This window comes from Anomaloglossus baeobatrachus, chromosome 12 (assembly GCF_048569485.1).
Source record: "Anomaloglossus baeobatrachus isolate aAnoBae1 chromosome 12, aAnoBae1.hap1, whole genome shotgun sequence".
In the NCBI taxonomy this organism is placed as follows: Eukaryota; Metazoa; Chordata; class Amphibia; order Anura; family Aromobatidae; genus Anomaloglossus; species Anomaloglossus baeobatrachus.
In genome coordinates this window covers 126,141,081-126,164,276 of record NC_134364.1, presented here as the reverse complement: position 1 = coordinate 126,164,276, position 23,196 = coordinate 126,141,081, and the positions used below count along the sequence as shown (strand labels likewise).

At 51.3% G+C, this 23,196-nt stretch overlaps 1 protein-coding gene and 1 long non-coding RNA gene across 3 annotated transcripts in view; one reads left to right on the top strand and one right to left on the bottom strand.

The window, feature by feature from the left end:
- The window catches only part of SEMA4A (semaphorin 4A), a 105,665-nt gene that overhangs the window by 11,630 nt on the left and 70,839 nt on the right, over nucleotides 1-23,196 (top strand). The window contains exon 1 of one of the 2 annotated variants that reach the window (XM_075330957.1): nucleotides 4,098-4,399. The exons of the other annotated variant lie outside the window; for it this stretch is intronic. The gene's annotated coding sequence lies outside the window, so the exon portion shown is untranslated. Of the gene's footprint in view, nucleotides 1-4,097; nucleotides 4,400-23,196 lie in introns of those variants that run through there. 2 annotated transcript variants of the gene reach the window in all.
- The window catches only part of LOC142258377 (uncharacterized), a 64,758-nt gene that overhangs the window by 30,104 nt on the left and 11,458 nt on the right, over nucleotides 1-23,196 (bottom strand). The window lies entirely within an intron of this gene.

Sequence of the window (23,196 nt, the reverse complement as noted above, 5' to 3'; positions counted from 1 at the left end):
CCCGTTAGGATGGCCATGAAATCCTGTTTGTGACGCCAAAATGACATGCCCGCGCCAGGGCCTGGGGATACTCGTTCCGTGACCCCGGCGGTGCCAGTAAAAAGGGGGAAGAATAGTAGTTTGTGACGCCACCTGTGGTATGCGGCAAGTTAGGTGCCGCCGCTGCAGGATGGGGGCCTCTGGGGCAGATGGTGACGCAGCTTGGTTAGTATAGCTCTCCACAGGTACATCTGGGCCCCAGGGCGGATGGGAGTAGCAGTAAGTGATGGCGGGGTGCAGGGCCGGAGGCGCAGGCGAATAACGGAGCGACACAGAGATGCAATCTCAAGGTTTTTACTCACTGTAGCAGGTTCCAAGGTAACGCAACTAGTCAGTGACCGCCTTTGGAGTGCTGGGTTTCACAGTGATGGGCTCCAGTCCATCCCGGGCAGTTCGGAGGTCAAGACCGGTGCACCTTTTCTATGTTCCGTCCCTGGTCGTCTTCCTGCACTGACTTCTCTCCTGCCTGTCCAGCGCCTATGCACACAGTACCCTGAGCTGGTGTCTGCGGACCCTGTCGGGCGGCTTGAAGCTCTATCCCTTGGCCCTTTATGGTCACCTTCCAGCGGATTCGTGTGCGGGTTTGGCTTTGGTACTAGATGTGTCCTTAGCCTCTGGTTTTACTAGCGGAGCACGTTGGTTCTTCTCCTCTAGTCTAGGGACCAGTCCCCTTTCTGCTGCCAAGTCCCACCACTCCAATATATCATATGTGGAACGAGGCCATGGGAGTATGGCGCACTTCTCGTGAGCTCTAGGACCCTTTCTGTCTTGTGCCTGGGTCGGGCTTCAGACAACAGGTCTTCACTACTCCACCGCTCCACCGCTCCTTCTCGACTCTTCCTGTCACTACAGTATCCCCTCACTAACTAGACTCCACCCCTAGGCTCTGTCGGATTAGGGGGAGGGAGGTACCATCACCAGTGTTGGCTATACATAGCATTAATGGAACTAAGCCCTAACCCTGACCCGGTGGGGAGCTGCTAATTTAGAGTGTTGTGTGCTTTATGTGCATACCAGTGGATGACCTCTTCCTTACCCAGGATGGGGCTCCACACCACTGGCTGAGGTGCAGTACCTCTGTGGCGACTGAAGCCTCAGGGGCGCCACACATGCAGATTCTCCCAATGACAGGATTTTGAGCTGCTCCTTCCCTAACGCACGGCAACCGTGTTCACCGATCTCAATCCTTGTGATTTCTGATTGTGGGGACACTTGAAAAAGCGAGTTTATCGGGGAAATATCGACACCCTGGCTGACCCCAAAGACTGCATCATTTTTTAAGTGCGCAGCATCCCACCAGACATGTTCTGCATAGGATGAACATGATCACCATGCATGATGGCGGCCATATTGAACAGTTATGCTAGTCTGTAGAACAATTGTGACATCTCTAATTATCGGCACACGGTTTTTGGGCCGCTTGCACACTGTACAGTGCAACTTTTTCACCTGATGGGGAGTTTTGGTATAACATTTTTTTTTTTAAGATGCCTTCAGTTTCCCCATGCCTTGAATAGCATACATACCAATACTCAGCCAATTCTGTCCACTGGCTCAGTCGGCACACCGCTCCAAACACCTAAGGTGATTTTGTGACGCCCCTGGACTATCAGGTCCTCACAGGGTACTGCACAAGCGGCCCTTCTGCGCAGTATTCCGCCTCCCTCTTGGTTCTGGGTCCCTACATAAGTGGTGTTGCCTCTACCAGCAAATGAAAATCCTAGAGACACCTTGCACCACACCCACCTGACACACCAGTGGACGGCTTGAGAGGAATAGAGTCGCCCATCTGGGGGATCAGGGAGGGGAGGTGAGGAGTGTAGTCAGTTGAGTTGAGTTGAGGAGAGTCAGTGAATGGAGAAGGAGGTTGGAGAGTAGCCCTCGAGCGGAGAAGACCTCAGAGGGAGTGGGGACTCCCGAAGTAACTGCCTAGGTTGCAGACGGTGGTCTGGGCCTAGAGGAGTCAGACCCCCGGTCGCAGGGGATCGTGGCAAGGTGCTTGGACCCATCGAGGAGGACGACCGGCAGCCTGGCCCTATCACCAGTCCGGGATCGAAGGCACGACGGGGTACACGGACCCTTGGTCGGGGAGTAGCTTCAGGCAACCCAACAATTCACCTAAGGAGAATGGAGCCTTCACGATCCGTTCCCATCCGCTCCAGAATCGGGGCTTTAGCGCAACGAGGGGGATAGGACTTTCCAACCAGAAACGGTCCAGAAAATTCCAAGCGTGAGCCCTGAGAGCAAGCTCCCATACTTCGCCATAGTAGGGAGCGGGGCCCGGATAGTTCCAAGCTACCGGGCCATCAAGTTGAAGTCCAAACCAAGTGCCAGGAGGCAGGTCACGGACCACCAGGCAGCACCACTTGGGGACGGGACCCGGACGAGCTCCCCTCAGCGGCAGCGGTGCCCAGAGACTTGGTTTACCCGGTTGTCGGTGTCTGCTTATGAACTGAGTGAGTACGAGAGGGACCCCTTCATCCCCACGGCACTCCCCCCTTCACCGAGTCCGGGGCATCCCCTACCCGTGGAGGGTTACAACACCTGGCTGCCCCGCTCCATCATCCCCGGGTACTCCCAACAGCAGCGGTGATGCTCCTAATTACCACACACCACGGGTGGCATCACGAACTATAACTCCCCTGTAAATACCCCCATTTTCATTCGAATGGCCGCACGACCCCCGGGTCCGGAGACCCTCGAGCCACAGCGAACCCGGATCCGAGCAGCTCGGCTGCTTCCACGGGGGAGGTACAATTTTATGGCCGCCTTGTAATTAAAAGAATGAAGATCGGCACTCACATCACATTAGCTTCTTTCATGTGCCTTATTTATTCCATTTTATTTTCCAAAAGATTCAATCCTGCAGATTATTACACCCCTGACCTCTCTGCAGAACATCGCTCCTCTATCACCTGACAGGTGCACAGTGATATATCCTGCAGATTATTACACCCCTGACCTCTCTGCCGAACATCGCTCCTGTATCACCTGACAGGTGCACAGTGATATATCCTGCAGATTATTACACCCCTCACCTCTCTGCAGAACATCACTCCTCCATCTCCTGACAGGTGCACAGTGATATAACATGCAGATTATTACACCCATGACCTCTCTGCAGAACATCGCTCCTCTATCACCTGACAGGTGCACAGTGATATAACATGCAGATTATTACACCCCTCACCTCTCTGCAGAACATCGCTCCTCTATCACCTGACAGGTGCACAGTGATATAACATGCAGACTATTACACCCATGACCTCTCTGCAGAACATCGCTCCTCTATCACCTGACAGGTGCACAGTGATATAACATGCAGATTATTACACCCCTGACCTCTCTGCAGAACATCACTCCTCCATCTCCTGACAGGTGCACAGTGATATAACATGCAGATTATTACACCCCTGACCTCTCTGCAGAACATCACTCCTCCATCTCCTGACAGGTGCACAGTGATATAACATGCAGATTATTACACCCCTGACCTCTTTGCAGAACATCACTCCTCCATCTCCTGACAGATACCCAGTGATATATCCTGCAGATTATTACCCCGCAGGTCTCTCGGCAGAACATCGCTCCTCCATCACCTGACAGGTGCACAGTGATATAACATGCAGATTATTACCCCGCAGGTCTCTCTGCAGAACATCGCTCCTCCATCTCCTGACAGGTGCACAGTGATATAACATGCAGATTATTACCCCGCAGGTCTCTCTGCAGAACATCGCTCCTCCATCTCCTGACAGGTGCACAGTGATATAACATGCAGATTATTACCCCGCAGGTCTCTCTGCAGAACATCGCTCCTCCATCACCTGACAGGTGCACAGTGATATAACATGCAGATTATTACCCCGCAGGTCTCTCTGCAGAACATCGCTCCTCCATCACCTGACAGGTGCACAGTGATATAACATGCAGATTATTACCCCGCAGGTCTCTCTGTAGACCTGCAGAGCGTCGTTCCCTGTCCATGATGGTGGGGGGGGGCCTCAGCTGTCATCTCTCGCACACACACACAATAGGTGGGATCTCCCCTCGTCATCACCGCCCCATCGTCGCTCCTTCTTCCTCAGCCTTTCATTTGAACATCTGGAGGTTCCCCCTCCCGCCTTCCTCTTACGAGCACAGGACCACCGCCCGCCCCGGGGATTAAATGGTGTGATGTCGCTATGGTAACCATAGGATGTGGCATCCACCGTTAACTAGCATTTTCAGCGGCTGACAATAGCAGGTTAGCGCACAGCAGCACTCACCGTACAGGAGGGAGGGTCCCCCCTTCCATGCTGGGAGATTACAGGAAAGAGGCGAGACCCTCGGGATACACCCGGGCATCCCACACCCACAGGTGAGTGTCCCTGCATGTACAGACCACTGCATAATAATACTGCTATCATACCACCAGCGATAGCATCATGGAGGAGGCTCTGACCACAACGGAGATCTCACCAAGCTGGGTGAGGTCACAGACGACGACTCCCTCACCCTATAACTAGCATACACCCCCTATAGCATAGATCCCCTGTATCCACACGACCAAAGTCCACTACTCTTCTGCAAATTGTGGAGTGCTGCCTCTCTTTTTTTTTTTTTTTGTCTCTCACACACACACATATATATATATATATATATATATATACACACACATAAACACATACAAACACACGTGTGTGTTTGTATCTCTATATAAATCTCCTGTGTGACGACTTATACCACCGCAATACGACGCCTAATGGTGGTGCTATTCTCTACCTGTGCGGCCGCTGGGGCTACACCTGATGGATTATGTAATGGGGGCAGCTCCCGCAGGTGGGACGGGCAGAGGAGGATAACTAATGCCCACAATACAGAGAGACCCCACGAAAACTCGCCTTATGTTCTGTCAGCCAGACACAATCCTCATCGCACTATTGTAACGCTCTACAACAAAACAATTTTACAAACCTGTGTAACATGGAGAGGCAGTCTCCTGTAAAGCAAGAAAACAAGTCTGTGCAGCACACAGGGTATAGTACCGCAATAAGGTCACTAAAACAGGGAGTCAAGAAATTGCATGGTGGTATTTTAGTTATATTCTTGTAGTATTATAGCAGTTATATTCCTGTATATAGGGGCAGTATTATAGTAGTTATATTCTTGTACATAGGGGGCAGTATTATAGTAGTTATATTCTTTAGGTCAGGGTCTGGCTGGGCCGGTCAGGAATGGTCACAGAGTTGTTCTGAAGCCACTCCTTTGTTATTTAAGCTGGGAGCTTAGGGTCATTGTCTTGTTGGAAGGTAAACCTTCAGTCAAGTCTGAGGTCCACAGCACTCTGGAAGAAGTTTTCTTCCAGGATATCTCTGTACTTGTCCGCTTACATCTTTCCTTCAATTGCAGCCAGTCGTCCTGTCCCTGCCCCCATAGTATAATGCTGCGACCACCATGCTTCACTGTGGGGATTGTATTGGGCAGGTGATGAGCAGTGCCTGGTTTTCTCCACACCTGCCGCTTAGAATTATCACCAGAAAGTTCTATCTTCGTCTCATCAGACCAGAGAATCTTATTTCTCATAGTCTGCGAGTCCTTAATGTGTTTTTTGCAAACTTTATGCGGGTTTTCATATGTCTTGCACTGAGGAGAAGCTTCCATTAGGCCACTCTGCCATAAAGGCCCGACTGGTGGAGGCTGCAGTGATAGTTGAGTTTGTGGAGCTTTCTCCCATCTCCCTACTGCATCTCTGGAGCTCGGCCGCAGTGATCTTGGGTTTTTTCTTTACTTCTCTCACCAAAGTTCTTCTCCCACGATTGCTCAGTTTGGCTGGATGGCCGGGTCTAGGAAGAGTTCTGCTGGTCCCAAACTTCTTCCATTGAAGCATTATCGAGGCCACTGTGCTCTTAGGAACCTTGAGTACTGAAGAAATTCTTTTGTAACCTTGGCCAGATCTGTGCCTTGCCACAATTATGTCTCTGAGCTCCTTGGGCAGTTCCTTTGACCTCATGATTCTCATTTGGTGTGACATGCAGTGTGAGCTGTGAGGTCTTATATAGACAGGTGTGCGCCTTTCCAAATCACGTCCTATCAGTGTAATTACACACAGCTGCACTCCAATGAAGGAGTAGAACCATCTCAAGGAGGATCACAAGGAAATGGACAGCATGGGACTTACATATGAGTGTCTGAGCAAAGGGCCTGAATACTTTTGACCATGTGTTATACTGAGCAAAGGGCCTGAATACTTATGACCATGTGTTATACTGAGCAAAGGGACTGAATACTTATGACCATGTGTTATACTGAGCAAAGGGGCTGAATACTTATCACCATGTTATATACTGAGCAAAGGGGCTGAATACTTATGACCATGTGATATTTCAGTTTTTCTTGTTTCAAAAATTTGCAAAAATTTCTACATTTATGTTTTTTCTTTCAAGATGGGGGATGGGGGCAGAGGTTACATTAATGAAAATTTACCAAATGGCTGCAAAGAGTGAAACTTTTAAAGGGGTTTGAATATGGTACTTTCCGTACCCACTGTATGTAATGACATCCAAGTGATGTCCAAACATTTAGCAGGAAGTCGTTTCCCATTGAGAAACTTGAGACTTTCTTGCAGGGTGGTGGTGACACAATCTATCAGAGCCATCAGAGAGTAGAAAAAAGTCAGACAAATATGACAACACAGATAATTTCTTCCATTGCCCTCAATGTAAGACTTTTCTAGCCTTCACTTCCTGACACACTTCAGACCATAGTTTAGATACCGGGGAGGTGGTCTCCTCTCCATCTCCTCCTCTTGAGACTGCCGCCTGCTCAAAAGGCAATATCCGGTACCTGATACCGTTCATCCACAGGGAACAGTTCTTTGGGTCTATGCTCTCAAAATTAACCTTTAGAAACAAGAAGTGAAGGAAACCACTTGTATTTAGTATATCCAGACCACCCTCTCTCTGCTGCAGGTAAGTAATCCCTCTTTTTTTGGGTGGTTCCATCTATTTACCCACAAGACTTGGAAGAACAGGCTGAAGAGCTTTTCCAAGAAAGATTCTGGCATAGGAAAAATGATGCAGACATACAAGAAGATGGTGACCAGGTACACCTTCAACACAGTGACCCTTCCTCGGTACATCAGCCTCCAGTTCTTCCATCGCTGAACCTTTGCATTTACGACTTCCCACTTTTCTTGCTAATTTAGTTTGGCGTTATAGTATCTACAGAAATTAATGCCTAAAATCTTAATATAAGTGAATGCTTTAACAAACTGCGGCAGATCGAAGCCAGCATCAGATTCTAATATCCACAGAGCTTGACTCTTCTCAAGGTTGACCAGAAAAGCCTCTGAGTAGCTTCTGATGGACGCAGATAACATCCGCACCTCTCGAGGATTGGATATCACCAACATCACATCATCTGCATAGGCAACATTCAGAGGCAGGCAGTGGGGGACCAGCGGCACCGAAGGTCACACTCCTACAGTGACCTCAGAAACGGATCTATGGCAAAAACATACAGGAGTGGACTCAGTGGTCTCATCCCCGCCTCAACTCCAAAAGTGTCACCCTTCCACCCATGGATCAGAGGAAAGCTCACCGCCTCTCTGTAGAAAATCTTCAGCCAATCCACAAAGTGGCCCACAGGTAATCGTGATCAACTCTGTCAAAGGCTTTGGCCTGGTTCAAAGTAACATACCTGCCACACCGTAGAGCTTTACATCTCTCAAATATCTTCCGTATCAAGATCGCTGCTCCAGACACGTTCCGCCCTTTAACTATGCTAAGCTGAGAGCCTGCCAACAGTGTCGGGGACAAACAGACGAACCTAGAAAACAGGATCTTTGCCAGAATCGTCTTGTCAACATTCAAGAGGGAAACTGGCCTTCAGGTCTTGATGTTGCTCGGCTCTTTACCGTTAGAAGAATTAATGAGGACTTTCTCATATATGGAGGCATCAGCTTATAATCTAGACAATTTTTGTACAAATCCAAGAGAATTGGAGCCATGAGGTCTCTGAATTTCCTATAGAATTCTGCTGTTATACAATGTAGATCTGGTGCCTTCTCCAGATATAACCTATCAATGGTTCTATAGCCGCCTTCATTTCCTCCACCATTAATTCTGCTGTAAAAGGAGAGAAGTCCAGATCATTATTGTCAGGTGCTGGAGTTGCCTCAGAGAATTGAGTCACCTTATCTTTAGCCAAAACTTTCCTCTGAAACAAATCAGCAGAGTAAGATCTCCCCACCCCCAGGATACCCTCCCGTGAATCCTGCAATACACCCTGGGAGTCAGTGAGACCTGTGACCAATGTATTGGCCTCCAACCTCAACAGTTCTGAAAGGGATCAGATGCCCCTGAGGACCCTAAATACCGTTAAAGTATCAGGGACATTTAACTGTACTGATACCGAATTGTCTCAGATTTCAGCCTTTTGATCTTTGTCATCCCCACCCACCGAATAGAGTGACTCCAATTCTTTACACAGCCTTAAGGTACTGGCTGTAATTACTCCTCTCCTTAATAACTGACTGTCTCATTAAGAGAGATCTGCTATCATCCTTGACCTCCTCCCACCATTCAGCCATGCTGTCATAGACGTAAGACGTGGTAAGACAGACGTCCACTCTCTAGATGACCCTAAAAAAGGGAGTGGACTTTACTCTCAACATAGCCATCATCAATGAGACCTGAGTCCTGCAGGAAGATGCCATATGCGTCCAGGTATCTCAGGTAGCCGTAGACTGTGTGTCTCGTCCTTCTCACCTTAATGCGGTTCACATTACTAAATGTAATTTTTAATTAAAAACCCCGCCATCACAGTACAGTATAATAGGAGCAGACAAGTAAAGGCCGCCATCAAAGGTCAGGGTTATTAGTACTGTGCACCATTAGACTCCATGTCAGTCTCTACCTGAGGGTCTACAGATAAGGGCTTCCTCTTTGTATTGGGGGGGTGGTCCTCTGCGTCCTTGTCACATTTGGCCGTGTCCACAGGTAGGGGCTTCCTCTTTGTATTGGGGATGGTCCTCTGCATCCTTTTCACATTTGGCCGTGTCCACAGGTAGGGGCTTCCTCTTTGTATTGGGGATGGTCCTCTGCATCCTTGTCACATTTGGCCGTGTCCACAGGTAGAGGCTTCCGCTTTGTATTGGGGGTGGTCCTCTGCGTCCTTGTCACATTTGGCCGTGTCCACAGGTAGGGGCTTCCTCTTTGTATTGGGGATGGTCCTCTGCGTCCTTGTCACATTTGGCCGTGTCCACAGGTAGAGGCTTCCGCTTTGTATTGGGGGTGGTCCTCTGCGTCCTTGTCACATTTGGCCGTGTCCACAGGTAGGTGCTTCCTCTTTGTATTGGGCATGGTCCTCTGCGTCCTTGTTACATTCTGCCGTGTCCACAGGTAGGGGCTTCCTCTTTGTATTGGGGGGATGGTCCTCTGCGTCCTTGTCACATTTGGCCGTGTCCACAGGTAGGGGATTCCTCTTTGTATTGGGCATGGTCCTCTGCGTCCTTGTTACATTCTGCCGTGTCCACAGGTAGGGGCTTCCTCTTTGTATTGGGCATGGTCCTCTGCATCCTTGTTACATTCTGCCGTGTCCACAGGTAGGGGCTTCCTCTTTGTATTGGGGATGGTCCTCTGCGTCCTTGTCACATTCGGCCGTATCCACAGGTAGAGGCTTCCGCTTTGTATTGGGGGTGGTCCTCTGCGTCCTTGTTACATTTGGCCATGTCCACAGGTAGGGGCTTCCGTTTTGAATTGGGGGTGGTCCTCTGCGTCCTTGTCATATTCAGCCGTATCCACAGGTAGGGGCTTCCGTTTTGAATTGGGGGTGGTCCTCTGCGTCCTTGTCACATTGGCCTCTATCTTTTTCAAAGTCCCCTTCTGACTGAGACTGAACATCATGTATATTACGTGTGACCATCACACCTGCAACACTCTGGACTTTCTTCTTGGCGTTACCCATTGTCATACTCTGTCTCAAGTTTATGGGAGGTTGTGTTCTTTTTCCTCCTTTTGCTCTGCATGATCTTACTTTCTTCAGATTTAAATGACAATACTGAAGTCATGGGTACCTGTGACTCCTGGTTCTGAGGGACAACCTCCAAGTTCTCCTGTGCACTCTGATTGCTGCTGCTCTGGTATTACATGACCGGATCCCTGGTAGACCTCTGACCTGGTCAGTATTGGCTTTGATATGAAGGCCTCCTCCTCCTGAGCTTCAGCCCCTGTCTACAACTCCTTATCGGGAAAGTCCTCTCAGATATTGTGCCAGGTAACTGGACAGTCCCTGTGAGGGTGGCCTATCTTTCCACCCAGATTAGACCTGATATTTTGGCAGCTACATGGCCGACTTCCCCGCACAGGCTGCACTTCACTATAGTACAAGCACTTGCCAAAAGTTTTGAGAATGACACCAAAATGATATTTTCACATGATCTGTTGCCCTGTTTTTTTATTGTGTTTGTCTGATGTTTACATCACATACAGAAATATAATTGCAATCATATTATGAGACCAAAAGGTTCTATTGACAGAATGAGTTACTGCAGCAAGTCAATATTTGCAGTGTTGACCCTTCTTCTTCAGGACCTCTGCAATTCTCCCGGGCATGCTCTCAATCACCTTCTGGATCAAATCCTGACTGATAGCTGTCCATTCTTGCATAAGCAATGCTTGCATTTTGCCAGAATTTGTTGGTTTTTGTTTGTCCACCCGTCTCTTGATGATTGCCCACAAGTTCTCAATGGGATTAAGATCTGGGGAGTTTCCAGGCCATGGACCCAAAATCTCAATGTTTTGTTCCATGAGCCATTTAGTGATCCCCTTTGCTTTATGGCAAGGTGCTCCATCATGCTGGAAAAGGCATTGTTGGGCGCCAAACTGCTCTTGGACAGTTGGGAGAAGTTGCTCTTGGAGGACATTCTGGTGCCATTCTTTATTCATGGCTGTGTTTTTAGGCAAGACTGTGAGGGTGCGATTCCCTTGGCTGAGAAGCAACCCCACACATGAATGGTTTCAGGATGCTTAACAGTTGGCATGAGACAGGACTGGTGGTAGCGCTCACCTCTTCTCCTAATAAGCTGTTTCCAGATGTCCCAAACAATCGAAAAAGGGGATTCATCTGAGAAAATTACTTTACCCCAGTGCTCAGCAGTCCACTCCCTGTACCTTTTGCAGAATATCAGTCGGTCCCTGATGTTTTTTCTGGAGAGAAGTGGCTTCTTTGCTGTCTTCCTTGAAACCAGGCCTTGTCCTCCACTATGCCACCTCCCAGTTGCTGTTCCTGCTGGTCAGGAAGTGTCAGCCTCTAGGACTAATCTTTTCTGCTGTGAGGGTTAAGGCCGCTTTACAAACAGCGACATCGCTAAAGCGATGCTGTTGGGGTCACGGAATTCGTGTCGCACATCCGGCCTCTTTAGCGATGTCGTTGCGTGTGACACCTACATGCGATCGCAAATCGTCGCAAAAATGTGCAAAATCGTAAATTCTTGACATGCCCCCCCATTCCCAAAAATCGTTGTTGCTGCAGGTCCGATGTTGTTCGTCGTTCCTGCGGCAGAAAACATCGCTGTGTGTGAACCCGCAGGAGCAAGGAACCTCACCTTACCTGCCGCCGCCGGCAATGAGAAAAGAAGGAGGTGGGCGGGATGTTATGTCCCGCTCATCTCCGCCCCTCTGCTTCTATTGGGCGGCCGCTTAGTGACGTCGCGGTGACGTCACTGTAACGCCAAACGCACTTCCCCCTTGAGGGAGGGATTGTTCGGCGGTCACAGCGACGTTGCTGACAAGGTATGTGCATGTGACGCTGCCGTAGCGATAATGTTCGCTACGGCAGTGATCACAAAATATCACACGTACGACGGGGGGCGGGTGCTATCGCGCTCGACATTGCTAGCAATCGCTAGCGATGTCACAGCGTGTAAAGCACCCTTTACTCCTGGGTTAAGGGTCTTCAGGTTATAGCGTCCGTCTGTCTCCACGTGCATCATGTGATTATTATGCTTTTACTCACCCATTCGCTTCAGGGTCTGTATTTAGGAGGACTGGTTGCTGTCGCCCTCTTTTCCCTAAAGACATCAATCACATTGCTGTGATGTCATGTGAGTTGAGTCCTGAATCTTTGTAAATAATGTCATATGTGAATTGTGATGTCATGTGTGATGTACAGCAAGATTACATGTGGTGACCAGATTGTAGGGTTAAGAAACAAGTGTTGGGATTGTCCCAAAATGGGAGGGGTCAGCTTATAGGGTAAAAGATGGTTTCCTTATAGAAAGTTAGTTGAGAATCAGTGTGTAACAGGAGTAAACATATAGTCTGAAGGTCATCAAGGCCGCATGCAGTGGGTGATTTGTAGCAAGAGGAGAGAGGAGATCTGAGCTGAGACAGCGTGATCCTGAAATGTTGACTGAGACACAGCATGTTGGACTACGTTAAGTCTAGAGACCAACCTTCCAATGGAGTGGCCCCCAGACAAGGGTCCAGAGGATGGAACTCGAGCAGCAAAGCCCAAATAGTTTACAGCTCAAAAGTATCGGGCCGAGATAGACTAGTGCGTGAACTGAGTTGACTTTCACGGGCGGAGTCTTCCAAAGCATCTCCGAGCTAAAGGCTCTATTCTGTCTATTCTGGCAAACTCCTTGACCTCCTCCTCTACGAGAATAGACATGGAGCGGCGTAAGGGGAAAGTGACTGTCACAGATTGGACCGTTGTGCTAGATTGGGTTGTGCTGGAACTAACAGTACCTGTAAGATCAGGAATGACCCAGATAGAACTGAAAGTGTCTGAATTTGTTGGGTACAACTGAAAGGTGCTGGAAATAATGTGCCGGCCACCTGATGTATTTATTGATAATGAAGAACTACACCTGAGGCCGGTGATGGGAGCTGGAGGGGTGAGCTGCACACCTGAGGCCGGTGATGGGAGCTGGAGGGGTGAGCTGCACACCTGAGGCTGGTGATGGGAGCTGGAGGGGTGAGCTGCACACCTGAGGCCGTTGATGGGAGCTGGAGGGGTGAGCTGTACACCTGAGGCCGGTGATGGGAGCTGGAGGGGTGAGCTGCACACCTGAGGCCAGTGAAGGGAGCTGCAGGGGTGAGCTGCACACCTGAGGCCAGTGATGGGAGCTGGAGGGGTGAGCTGCACACCTGAGGCCGGTGATGGGAGCTGGAGTGGTGAGCTGCACACCTGAGGCTGGTGATGGGAGCTGGAGGGGTGAGCTGCACACCTGAGGCCGTTGATGGGAGCTGGAGGGGTGAGCTGTACACCTGAGGCCGGTGATGGGAGCTGGAGGGGTGAGCTGCACACCTGAGGCCAGTGAAGGGAGCTGCAGGGGTGAGCTGCACACCTGGGGCCAGTGATGGGAGCTGGAGGGGTTTGCTGCACACCTGAGGCCGGTGATGGGAGCTGGAGGGGTGAGCTGCACACCTGAGGCCAGTGATGGGAGCTGGAGTGGTGAGCTGCACACCTGAGGCTGGTGATGGGAGCTGGAGGGGTGAGCTGCACACCTGAGGCCGTTGATGGGAGCTGGAGGGGTGAGCTGTACACCTGATGCCGGTGATGGGAGCTGGAGGGGTGAGCTGCACACCTGAGGCCAGTGAAGGGAGCTGCAGGGGTGAGCTGCACACCTGAGGCCAGTGATGGGAGCTGGAGGGGTGAGCTGCACACCTGAGGCCGGTGATGGGAGCTGGAGGGGTGAGCTGCACACCTGAGGCCGGTGATGGGAGCTGGAGGGGTGAGCTGCACATCCGAGGCCGGTGATGGGAGCTGGAGGGGTGAGCTGCACACCTGAGGCCGGTGATGGGAGCTGGAGGGGTGAGCTGCACACCTGAGGCCGGTGATGGGAGCTGGAGGGGTGAGCTGCACACCCGAGGCCGGTGATGGGAGCTGGAGGGGTGAGCTGTACACCCGAGGCCGGTGATGGGAGCTGGAGGGGTGAGCTGCACATCCGAGGCCGGTGATGGGAGCTGGAGGGGTGAGCTGCACACCTGAGGCCATTGATGGGAGCTGGAGGGGTGAGCTGTAAACCTGAGGCCGGTGATGGGAGCTGGAGGGGTGAGCTGCACACCTGAGGCCGGTGATGGGAGCTGCAGGGGTGAGCTGCACACCTGAGGCCAGTGATGGGAGCTGGAGGGGTGAGCTGCACACCTGAGGCCGGTGATGGGAGCTGGAGGGGTGAGCTGTACACTCGAGGCCGGTGATGGGAGCTGGAGGGGTGAGCTGCACACCCGAGGCCGGTGATGGGAGCTGGAGGGGTGAGCTGCACACCCGAGGCCGGTGATGGGAGCTGGAGGGGTGAGCTGCACATCCGAGGCCGGTGATGGGAGCTGGAGGGGTGAGCTGTACACCCGAGGCCGGTGATGGGAGCTGGAGGGGTGAGCTGCACACCCGAGGCCAGTGATGGGAGCTGGAGGGGTGAGCTGCACACCCGAGGCCGGTGATGGGAGCTGGAGGGGTGAGCTGCACACCCGAGGCCGGTGATGGGAGCTGGAGGGGTGAGCTGCACACCCGAGGCCGGTGATGGGAGCTGGAGGGGTGAGCTGCACACCCGAGGCCGGTGATGGGAGCTGGAGGGGTGAGCTGCACACCTGAGGCCGGTGATGGGAGCTGGAGGGGTGAGCTGCACACCTGAGGCTGGTGATGGGAGCTGGAGGGGTGAGCTGTACACCTGAGGCCGGTGATGGGAGCTGGAGGGGTGAGCTGCACACCTGAGGCCGGTGATGGGAGCTGGAGGGGTGAGCTGCACACCTGAGGCCGGTGATGGAAGCTGGAGGGGTGAGCTGCACACCTGAGGCCGGTGATGGGAGCTGGAGGGGTGAGCTGCACACCTGAGGCCGGTGATGGGAGCTGGAGGGGTGAGCTGCACACCTGAGGCCGGTGATGGGAGCTGGAGGGGTGAGCTGCACACCTGAGGCCGGTGATGGGAGCTGGAGGGGTGAGCTGCACACCTGAGGCCGGTGATGGGAGCTGGAGGGGTGAGCTGCACACCTGAGGCCGGTGATGGGAGCTGGAGGGGTGATCTGCACACCTGAGGCCGGTGATGGGAGCTGGAGGGGTGAGCTGCACATCCGAGGCCGGTGATGGGAGCTGGAGGGGTGAGCTGCACACCTGAGGCCGGTGATGGGAGCTGGAGGGGTGATCTGCACACCTGAGGCCGGTGATGGGAGCTGCCTCACCTCCTATCTTATGCAACTTCTGAATATTGCTTTCCACCTTTTAAGTTTCATACAGAAGGTCTCTGAGTCACTTCTTTTCCAGGACAGTGTACCTTGGTTGTCTGACTGATCAATGTCTCATTTCTTACTTAGACAGACAGCTCACTGCCATGATATTACGGTATCTCCACTCCTGGTGCTGAAATAACATTCACTTTATTCCTTTACTTAAAAGTGATTTTGGGTATTGAATTGCCAGAAGCCTGGGAGATTTCTGCCAGTGTAAGCCTGGGCCTTGCTTGGGGAGCTTCCCTGCTGACAGTAGACCCTCCTAGGGCTTGCTTCACACATGATGAGAGCTGCCGAGATATGTCCTCACAGCTTGATACAATATTATAGTAGTTATATTTTTAGACACAGGAAGCAGTATTATAGTAGTTACATTGTGGACAATATTATACTAGTTATATTCTTGTACATAGGGGCAGTATTATAGTAGTTATATTCTTGTACATCGGAGCAGTATTATAGTAGTTATATTCTTGTACATAGGAGCAGTATTATAGTAGTTATATTCTTGTACATAGGGGGCAGTATTATAGTAGTTATATTCTTGTACATAGGGGTAGTATTATAGTAGTTATATTCTTGTACATAGGAGCAGTATTATAGTAGTTATATTCTTGTACATAGGGGGCAGTATTATAGTAGTTATATTCTTGTACATAGCGGTAGTATTATAGTAGTTATATTCTTGTACATAGGAGCAGGAATATAGTGGTTATATTCTTGTACATAGGGGGGCAGTATTATAGTAGTTATATTCTTGTATATAGAGGCAGTATTATAGTAGTTATATTCTTATACATAGGGGGCAGTGTTATAGTAGTTATATTCTTATACATAGGGGGCAGTATTATAGTAGTTATATTCTTGTACATAGGGGGCAGTATTATAGTAGTTATATTCTTGTATATAGAGGCAGTATTATAGTAGTTATATTCTTATACATAGGGGGCAGTGTTATAGTAGTTATATTCTTATACATAGGGAGCAGTATTATAGTAGTTATATTCTTGTATATAGAGGCAGTATTATAGTAGTTATATTCTTATACATAGGGGGCAGTGTTATAGTAGTTATATTCTTATACATAGGGGGCAGTATTATAGTAGTTATATTCTTGTACATAGGGGGCAGTATTATAGTAGTTATATTCTTGTATATAGAGGCAGTATTATAGTAGTTATATTCTTATACATAGGGGGCAGTGTTATAGTAGTTATATTCTTATACATAGGGGGCAGTATTATAGTAGTTATATTCTTGTACATAGGGGGCAGTGTTATAGTAGTTATATTCTTATACATAGGGGGCAGTATTATAGTAGTTATATTCTTGTACATAGGGGGCAGTGTTATAGTAGTTATATTCTTGTACATAGGGGGCAGTGTTATAGTAGTTATATTCTTATACATAGGGGGCAGTATTATAGAAGTTATATTCTGGTACATAGGGGGCAGTGTTATAGTAGTTATATTCTTATAGATAGGGGGCAGTGTTATAGTAGTTATATTCTTATAGATAGGGGGCAGTATTATACTATTTTTATTATACATAAGGGACAGTATTATATTAGTTTTATTCTTGTACATAGGGGCAGTATTGCATTTTATAATAGGATTAGATACTCTGCTCGGACAGTATCACATTAGATGCTTTATTTTCCAAGTACTGATAGCAGGAGACTCGGTTTCTCTTTGTGCTTTGGATGGCTTTGGCACACTACTAGTTAATATCGTCCCCTGATGAGCAGATGTTGGGGGTTATAATCTCTTTACATTCATATAAACTCCTTTTCTCGTCCAGACATTACGGATTCATAGATCATTACCAGAGAGTGGAGGTCACCGCGGATTAACTCTATGATGACTTTTTTGAGGGGGGGCATCAGATGTCACATGACCAGAATCCGTCAGATAACGTGTCAATCACAACGTGTTTTTTTGTAGAGGGCAGACAGGAACATGAGGGTGCGGTATTATATGGCTCTATAGTGTGACATCCTGTGAAGTGTGCGGTCATCAGGAGTCTCACTGCTCAGCACAGGATGTAGCAGATTGTGTAGAACATACAAATCAGACTTCACAAGTGCTTTATATGGCAGCATAATATTAGTTATCTCTCCTATACCGGATCTTCCTTGGATTGCTGGAGGATGAGGACACTCACTGCCAGTCATTAATCATGAAATATTCATATGAAATTCCTGGAGTCCCGGAAACTCCGCACCTCCAATATATATAATAACCACCATCATCCGGTGAGGTCTGATGAGCAGCAGGTCCTGGGGGCATCCAGAACATAACAGTGCTGCTGCTGTATCTAAGCCTGGCCTGGTGAGCTGTGTATCTAAGCCTGGCCTGATGAGCTGTGTATCTAAGCCTGGCCTGATGAGCTGTGTATCTAAGCCTGGCCTGATGAGCTGTGTATCTAAGCCTGGCCTGATGAGTTGTGTATCTAAGCCTGGTGAGGACATGATACACCTGGTTCCTGGAGCCCGGCATGATTCGCTGTTATCAGGCTGTTGGGTCCGGAGAACATTCCGTGCTGAGAACATTCCTGAACAGCACAGACCCGGCTTTTCTTGAGCAGATGGCGCAGATCCAGAGAGAACAATGAGGATCATTAAACTCTGGAGTGTCCGACTGCACGCGACATGCCAAGACCAGAGGCCGCGCCAGACAAGATGGAAGAGTGCTGGGAGATGGAAGAGTGCTGGGAGATGGAAGAGTGCTGGGAGATGGAAGAGGGCTGGGGAGATGGAAGAGGGCTGGGGAGACGGGAGAGGGCTGGGGAGATGGAAGAGGGCTGGGGAGATGGAAGAGGGCTGGGGAGATGGGAGAGGGCTGGGGAGACGGGAGAGGGCTGGGGAGATGGAAGAGGGCTGGGGAGACGGGAGAGGGCTGGGGAGATGGAAGAGGGCTGGGGAGATGGGAGAGGGCTGGGGAGATGGAAGAGGGCTGGGGAGATGGGAGAGGGCTGGGGAGATGGAAGAGGGCTGGGGAGATGGGAGAGGGCTGGGGAGACGGGAGAGGGCTGGGGAGATGGGAGAGGGCTGGGGAGATGGAAGAGGGCTGGGGAGACGGGAGAGGGCTGGGGAGATGGGAGAGGGCTGGGGAGATGGAAGAGGGCTGGGGAGATGGGGAGAGGGCTGGGGAGATGGAAGAGGGCTGGGGAGATGGAAGAGGGCTGGGGAGATGGAAGAGGGCTGGGGAGATGGAAGAGGGATGGGGAGACGGGAGAGGGCTGGGGAGATGGAAGAGGGCTGGGGAGACAAGAGAGGGCTGGGGAGACGGAAGAGGGCTGGGGAGATGGGAGAGGGCTGGGGAGACGGGAGAGGGCTGGGGAGATGGAAGAGGGCTGGGGAGACGGGAGAGGGCTGGGGAGATGGAAGAGGGCTGGGGAGATGGGAGAGGGCTGGGGAGATGGAAGAGGGCTGGGGAGATGGGAGAGGGCTGGGGAGATGGAAGAGGGCTGGGGAGATGGAAGAGGGCTGGGGAGATGGAAGAGGGCTGGGGAGATGGAAGAGGGATGGGGAGACGGGAGAGGGCTGGGGAGATGGAAGAGGGCTGGGGAGACGGGAGAGGGCTGGGGAGATGGAAGAGGGCTGGGGAGATGGGAGAGGGCTGGGGAGACGGGAGAGGGCTGGGGAGATGGAAGAGGGCTGGGGAGACGGGAGAGGGCTGGGGAGATGGAAGAGGGCTGGGGAGATGGGAGAGGGCTGGGGAGATGGAAGTGGGCTGGGGAGACGGGAGAGGGCTGGGGAGATGGAAGAGGGCTGGGGAGATGGGAGAGGGCTGGGGAGATGGAAGAGTGCTGGGGAGACGGGAGAGGGCTGGGGAGACGGGAGAGGGCTGGGGAGATGGAAGAGGGCTGGGGAGATGGGAGAGGGCTGGGGAGACGGGAGAGGGCTGGGGAGATGGAAGAGGGCTGGGGAGACGGGAGAGGGCTGGGGAGATGGAAGAGGACTGGGGAGATGGGAGAGGGCTGGGGAGATGGAAGAGGGCTGGGGAGATGGAAGAGGGCTGGGGAGATGGAAGAGTGCTGGGGAGATGGAAGAGGGCTGGGGAGATGGGAGAGGGCTGGGGAGATGGAAGAGGGCTGGGGAGATGGAAGAGGGTTGAGAGATGGAAGAGTGCTGGGGAGATGGGAGAGGGCTGGGGAGATGGAAGAGGGCTGGGGAGATGGAAGAGGGCTGGGGAGATGGAAGAGTGCTGGGGAGATGGAAGAGGGCTGGGGAGATGGGAGAGGGCTGGGGAGATGGAAGAGGGCTGGGGAGATGGAAGAGGGTTGAGAGATGGAAGAGTGCTGGGGAGATGGGAGAGGGCTGGGGAGATGGAAGAGGGCTGGGGAGATGGAAGAGGGCTGGGAGATGGAAGAGGGCTGGGGAGACGGAAGAGGGCTGGGGAGACGGAAGAGGGCTGGGGAGACGGAAGAGGGCTGGGGAGACGGAAGAGGGCTGGGGAGATGGAAGAGGGCTGGGGAGATGGAAGAGGGCTGGGGAGATGGAAGAGGGCTGGGGAGATGGAAGAGGGCTGGGGAGATGGAAGAGGGCTGAGAGATGGAAGAGTGCTGGGGAGATGGGAGAGGGCTGGGGAGATGGAAGAGGGCTGGGAGATGGAAGAGGGCTGGGGAGATGGAAGAGGGCTGGGTAGATGGGAGAGGGCTGGGGAGATGGAAGAGGGCTGGGTAGATGGGAGAGGGCTGGGGAGATGGAAGAGGGCTGGGGAGACGGGAGAGGGCTGGGGAGATGGAAGAGGGCTGGGGAGACGGGAGAGGGCTGGGGAGATGGAAGAGGGCTGGGGAGATGGGAGAGGGCTGGGGAGATGGAAGAGGGCTGGGGAGACGGGAGAGGGCTGGGGAGATGGAAGAGGGCTGGGGAGACGGGAGAGGGCTGGGGAGATGGAAGAGGGCTGGGGAGATGGGAGAGGGCTGGGGAGATGGAAGAGTGCTGGGGAGACGGGAGAGGGCTGGGGAGACGGGAGAGGGCTGGGGAGATGGAAGAGGGCTGGGGAGATGGGAGAGGGCTGGGGAGACGGGAGAGGGCTGGGGAGATGGAAGAGGGCTGGGGAGACGGGAGAGGGCTGGGGAGATGGAAGAGGACTGGGGAGATGGGAGAGGGCTGGGGAGATGGAAGAGGGCTGGGGAGATGGAAGAGGGCCGGGGAGATGGAAGAGTGCTGGGGAGATGGAAGAGGGCTGGGGAGATGGGAGAGGGCTGGGGAGATGGAAGAGGGCTGGGGAGATGGAAGAGGGTTGAGAGATGGAAGAGTGCTGGGGAGATGGGAGAGGGCTGGGGAGATGGAAGAGGGCTGGGGAGATGGAAGAGGGCTGGGGAGATGGAAGAGGGCTGGGGAGACGGAAGAGGGCTGGGGAGACGGAAGAGGGCTGGGGAGACGGAAGAGGGCTGGGGAGACGGAAGAGGGCTGGGGAGATGGAAGAGGGCTGGGGAGATGGAAGAGGGCTGGGGAGATGGAAGAGGGCTGGGGAGATGGAAGAGGGCTGGGGAGATGGAAGAGGGCTGGGGAGATGGAAGAGGGCTGAGAGATGGAAGAGTGCTGGGGAGATGGGAGAGGGCTGGGGAGATGGAAGAGGGCTGGGGAGATGGAAGAGGGCTGGGGAGATGGAAGAGGGCCGGGGAGACGGGAGAGGGCTGGGGAGATGGGAGAGGGCTGGGGAGATGGAAGAGGGCCGGGGAGACGGGAGAGGGCCGGGGAGACGGGAGAGGGCCGGGGAGACGGGAGAGGGCCGGGGAGACGGGAGAGGGCTGGGAAGATGGGAGAGGGCTGGGGAGATGGAAGAGGGCCGGGGAGACGGGAGAGGGCCGGGGAGACGGGAGAGGGCCGGGGAGACGGGAGAGGGCCGGGGAGACGGGAGAGGGCCGGGGAGATGGGAGAGGGCTGGGGAGATGGGAGAGGGCCGGGGAGATGGAAATCACAGATCGATAGGTAAAAAATTGTTTAAAAGAACTGAAGTCCTCAGTGGTTGATACCTTTTAGTGGCTAACTGAAAAGATGGTAATAATAGCAGCTCCAGACCACTCAGGTCTCTTCTTCATGCTCAATATCTGAGTAGTGTGGAGCTGCTATTATTACAATCTTTTCAGTTAGCCACTAAAAGGTATCAACCACTGAGGACTTCAGTTCTTTTAAACAATTTTTTATCTCTACTGGCTAACACGGTACAAAGATATACTTTACCTGTATCAGGATCGATAGGTTACAGATCAGCAAATGATAGAAAACCGGACACAACATTTACCAAACCCTGGTGAAGGCCTCTCCATGATCTCACACCACTGATCTGAGGCCATCATGGAGCGGAGCAGCACAGCAATGGAGGCTGCAACCACCGCGTTCCTGGACACAGTGATATTGGACTGGAGACCATGAAGCACGGTCCGTCAGCCGGGCCCTACTCATTCCAGTGTAAATGCCAGAACGTCTGTACGTGGCTCATAGTGCACCCTAGATAAAGAAAAGTTCTGCTTCCGGGGTTCAAATTGTAGATCAGTGACGTCTACATCCTGTGATCTCCGAAATCACCACATTCTCCTTCTTGGTGATGTAGTTTCAATGTTGAGAAGTGTAGTACATGGCCTCTGTCTGATCCATCCCTCTATCTATCTATCTATCTATCTATCTATCTATCTATCTATCTATCTATCTATCCCTCTATCTATCTATCTATCTATCTATCCCTCTATCTATCTATCTATCTGTCCCTCTATCTATCTATCCCTCTATCTATCTATCTATCCCTCTATCTATCCCTCTATCTATCTATCTATCTATCCCTCTATCTATCTATCTATCCATCTATCTATCTATCTATCTATCCCTCTATCTATCTATCTATCTATCCATCTATCCCTCTATCTATCTATCTATCTATCTATCCCTCTATCTATCTATCTATCTATCTATCTATCTATCTATCTATCCCTCTATCTATCTATCTATCTATCTATCCATCTATCCCTCTATCTATCTATCTATCCATCTATCCCTCTATCTATCTATCTATCTATCTATCTATCTATCTATCTATCTATCTATCTATCCCTCTATCTATCTATCCCTCTATCTATCTATCCCTCTATCTATCTATCTATCTATCCCTCTATCTATCTATCTATCTATCTATCCCTCTATCTATCTATCTATCTATCCCTCTATCCCTCTATCTATCTATCCCTCTATCTATCTATCCCTCTATCCCTCTATCTATCCCTCTATCTATCTATCCCTCTATCCCTCTATCTATCTATCTATCTATCTATCCCTCTATCTATCTATCTATCTATCCCTCTATCTATCCCTCTATCTATCCCTCTATCTATCCCTCTATCTATCTATCTATCTATCTATCCCTCTATCCCTCTAAGGCTAAGTTCACACATCCTGTGTTTTCAATCCGTCAGGTCCGTCAGCAACGGATCAGTCATTTTCAAGATGTCAACTGATGCAACTGATGTGTTTTTCACAGGATTCCTTTCACAGGAATCCTGTGAAAAAACGGATCAGTTGCGTCCGTTACATCCGCTGTGCGTCCGTTTTTTGACGGATCAGTCATGATCCGTCTGTGTTTGGGACAGCCCAGTGGGCGTGCCAAGCATGCTGGGCATGCTCAGTAGAGCATGACGGAATCCTGCGCTGGATTCCGTTGTAAGACGGATTACGACGGAATCCAGCACCATAGACATGCATTACAAGCTTGACGGATGGCGACGGATTCCTGCGCGGCGCGTTAATTTTGACGGCCCGAAAAACGTTACATTCTGCGTTGCTCCCCGCTCGGCGGTCAGTCAAAAACGACGGACCGCGACGCAGCGGATGCAACGCAGGGTCATCAGTCGCAATCCGTCACTAATAGAAGTCTATGGGGAAATACAGGATTCCTGCAAAATATTTTGCAGGATTCCGTAATTCCTCAAGGCTACGGATTGTGACTGA